Raw genomic sequence first — 4,695 nt, 5'->3', positions numbered from 1 at the left:
ACATCCAGGAAGACCTACTGAGAGGCTCTGTCTCCAAATACCACAAGAGACTGCCAACCAGGCCTTTGGCCCATAAGAACTTTGGGAATACTCCATATTCAAATGTAAACAAGCTATTTTCCAAAATTCAGCACAATGATGTAGGGTCCAGTTCCCAGCAAAGCTTCCACCCCGTCTAAACATGCATGAGTTCAGCCTTTGCTGCCCACATTCCTACCAGCATTCTGGTAGGCTAAAGTCCTACCATTAATTTCTGCTCACAACACTCTAAGCTTTTTCTAACCTGTTTCTTCAAAAGTTATCAAATTCACCCAAGTCAATTCCAGACGTCTTAACAGAATATTGTAAAATCTGGTCCCTGTAATGACCTGACTGCTTGGGACCAATGCTCTGTGTTAATCAGCCTTCTCTCACTGTGACTGGACACTTGATATAAATCAACATAAGAGATGGGAAGGCTCATCTGGGTTTATAGTCACACGGGTCTCAGCCCCTGGTCACTTGGCCCCACCACTTTAGGCTTATAATGAGGCTGAACATCCCAGCAGGGGTCATGTGGAGGAACAGTTGTCTACCTCATCGTAGCTAGGAATGGGGAGTGACAGTAGGGTTCCAATATCTCCTTTGGGGGCAGCCCCCTGAGTACTGTCACTTCCTTCACTAGGTCCTACCCTCTAACATTCCGTCTACCCCTCAGTATTGCCTTGGCTGCTTGGCAGCCCAGCCTACATGAAGAATGCTCTATATAAAACCGTAGCACCAAGCTAGCCTACAATATAGTGAAACACAGGTTGCCCTGCCATCTCTGTCAAAACACCATTTGTTAGTCAATTCAGACACAAAATAGTAGTGTTGGACATGGTTTCCCACAGAAGCAAGCGTGAATCCCATCATAATCAGAGAAATTTCCAGTCTGAGCCTGACGCACACTACTAAACCACAGAATCCTGCATTAAATAAGCATTTCTGTCCAAGCTCTCAATTTCTAGTTTGTGGCAGACAAAAAAAGAAAAAAAACACATAACTCCATTAAGCAAACCCTCAAAGGATTTCTTCATGAAGATGGCAGCTACTACTGATTGGCACAATGGAGAAGATAAAATGATTTAAGTTTCACAGATCCTTTTGGTCAATAGCAATATGTTTGGAATTCAGAGGGCTAACTTTCAAATCTGAGTAGATTCTTGAGATTTGAATATAAATCTTAAACTCTTCAGGACCAGACCTCATAGCAGCGTGTGGTGCTTACTCACGCCTAAGTGCTGCCTCTGGCCCTCTGAACATGTCGGCAGGCCTAGGCCTTGCTAGGAGTGGTAAATTCACCAAGGCATCCATGATGTATTATGATAAAAAAAAATAGCCAAATGAAGTACAGATTGCTTGTTTTCAAAAGCTAGGTCCTCAACTGAACGTGTGAGTAGAAGATGCACGCAGCTTGGAAACTGCTTCTTGCTGAACCAGTTTATCACATTGGTGGGATGCTGTCTCTGCTATATAGGGCCTTGAGAACTCTTCTGTACATTTGTTCAATTGCAAGTATCTAAAAAGGAATAAAAAATTCAAGAGCAGATTAACTGAGCCAATTTACAATCTTCTAATCTAGCAAAATGGCTAAACTAAAGGCAGTTCTATGAATTACAACCACGTTTATGCTGGGTTTTGATCCCATAGATACGGGTTTTTTCAGCTGAACATGCTTTAACGTCTCTGACCATGAGGAAGGAGACTAAGAAACAAGCAGAATATTAAACACCCTCTTCCATGCATCCCTGGGGAGCCTTCTGCTAATATTATATGTTGCAACAACATTGCTGGAATGGTTTATTAATGACATCAAAACAGAGTACATGCTACATCTAATGATAATAATAATAAAGGTTATTTATACTCTGCCTAGCTGCCAGATAGCTTTAGGGGCCTTACAAAGATACACTTAAACATGGGTAACACAAAATAAAAAGGAGACAAACTGCCTTCAGATGTGAGAGAGAGTCAGAATGATGTGTCCTGGGAAAACGGAACTGCAGATCACTGCTCAGTGAGTCTGCATTTATACACATTTATATTCATTCTCTCTCTCTCTCTCTCTCTCTCTCTCTCTCTCTCTCTCTCTCTCTCTCTCTCTCTCTCTCTCTCTCTCTCTCTCTCTCTCCAGATTTTGAAAGATATCCACGAGCATGCCAAGCCATCATTTCGGGTCAAGGGGAATTCTGGAAAAGGAAGGATGACACAGACGGAGCAGCCCAGATGTCAGGATAATAATCACTGCCCATTTGTTCACTTGCAATTTGTATCCAGTGGCTAAATATACACAATAATATCTTCTCGATCCCTGTCATGGTTTGACTATGCTTGGCCCAGGGAGTGGCACTATTAGAAGGTGTGGCCCCATTGGAGTAGGTGTGTCACTGTGGGCATGGGCTTTAACACCCTCATCCTTCGCTGCCTGCAAGCCAGTATTCTGCTAGCAGCCTTCAGATGAAGATGTAGAACTCTTAGTTCCTCCTGCACCATGCCTGCCTGAATGCTGCCATGTTCCCACCTTGATGATACTGGACTGAACCTCTGAACCTGTAAGCAGCCCCAATTAAATATTGTTCTTATAAGAGTTGCCCTGGTCATGGTGTCTGTTCACAGCAGTAAAACCTTAACTAACACAGTCCCCCACCTCTTAATCTATGTCAACAATGACTAATAAAGTAATCTTCAGGCTAAATAACTTACAGTAAAAGCACACATTCATGTGACGTCTTCATGGGAACAGAGATTTGGTGATATACACCCAGCAAAAAGTCAGCTCCCAAACTGGAACATATCTTTCTATTCCTGGGCATGCTGCCCTAGTTCACCCTTGTCCAAGACAATGTGTCCCACCACACACACACACACACACACACACACACACACACACACACACACATCTAAAATCATTCCTACAAGAAGACACATTTTGTTTGGGTCTCAGCCTTTGTAAGTGACTCCAAAACATAGTGATTTGCATTTTCTCTGATAGACTCTAATGGAGGACACCCTGATCTATCGGGTGGAGTGGTGATGTGGAAATCCAAGTTTAGATGATCTGGGGCAGAGACAATTATTTTAAGTAAGACAGATTCTCAGAAAAGCCAGAACTGGGAAATTCTGTGACTGGAGGGTAAGTGAAAAAATAAAAAGAAGATCAGTCAACACCAGAGCCCAGCAGAGCCTTGCAGAGAGATGTGCAGGGACTCTGCAGTGCAGAGCAACCTCTTCCCCAGCCCTCCTCTCTTCCCCAGGGCCTGAGGGAGTCCATTTTCATCTCTCACACTTGAAGGAGGTAAGTACCATACAAACATCATACGTTTGTGTGAATACAAAAAGACAAATGTCAAGGCAGACTTTGTATACTTCATAAAATATGATCTCATATGAGCCCCCCAAAAATATCTGCTTTTCACTCTGCGCATGCACATTCTCAGTTTGACAGGATCTAGAATCACCCAGGAGGCTGGTGAGATGGCTCAGCGGGTAAGAGCACTGACTGCTCTTCTGAAGGTCCTGAGTTCAAATCCCAGCAATCACATGGTGGCTCACAACCATCCATAATGAGATCTGACGCCCTCTTCTGGTGTGTCTGAAGACAGCTACAGTGTACCACCCTTTGAGATATCATAGTTGAGGAGGCTCAACAGTTGGCCATCAGTGCCCAGGACTGTGGAGTGCTTCTACAGATACAGCATAGAATTGTCTCTAGAAATAGTAATAAACTTTTTTTAAATACCAGTTGACTCGTTTGTCTGCTCAGTATCATAAACATCTTAAGGATAGAAATTAAATATTAGGCTCTGAGCCCTTAGCATCTCATACATGATCTATAGCAGGCATTTAATAAACATCCAATAAGTGAGGGGTTAATATTCTAGATCATTTCTCTTCCCTCTTCCTCCACTGTGTATAAAGTCCTAGTCCTTCCCCAATGGTCCTTTCTTACTACACGTTCCTGCACTTCACTGCAATTAGAGATGGCCAACTGTTGAGCCTCCTCAACTATAATGTCTCAAAGGGTGGTACCAAAAGTTCAAAAAATCCAATGAAAAGTTCATAGGATATCCAATGTTGGGTAAATTCACCAAGAAAGACCTGAGGGGCAAATTCTTGGTGTACAGGATTAACTGTGGAGTTGTTGATTGTATTTATTTCCATTTAGCCTCTGACTTAGCGTGCTCTTTTTATAGTCAATCTAAAAATTACACTTAACTCAGAGACATGTACAAATTCCAAGCTCGTACCAGGCACTTGGGAATTTATGGCTGCAAAATATTCTCTGAGTTCGGTTTATGATCTCATCAGAAAGTCTGATTGAATTATGCCGAGGTAATCTCAACCTCCCCGCTCATCAATCTACATTCAGCTAATGGGGAGCTTCGTTGCGGTTGCTAAGAGACAATGTTGATTATAGAAACAGAAAACTATACAAGTTGAAATAATGCTGACATTTTTAATCTAAGACATCCCCATCTACAGAGGCTCTCTGTTCCAATTAGGATGATTTAGTGCATTCAATAACTAAAGAGCTGTGTGTGCGTGTATGCGTGTGTGTGTGTGTGGGTGTGTGTGTGTTCATTTGTGTATGTATGTATTTGTTTACTTATACTGTTTGTATTTCTGTTATAACAAAAGGAATGGAAATCACAATGGTCTGCATAAGACAGGTTT

Source organism: Mastomys coucha, unplaced genomic scaffold (assembly GCF_008632895.1).
Source record: "Mastomys coucha isolate ucsf_1 unplaced genomic scaffold, UCSF_Mcou_1 pScaffold22, whole genome shotgun sequence".
NCBI classification, from domain to species: Eukaryota; Metazoa; Chordata; class Mammalia; order Rodentia; family Muridae; genus Mastomys; species Mastomys coucha.
This window is presented reverse-complemented; position numbering follows the sequence as displayed.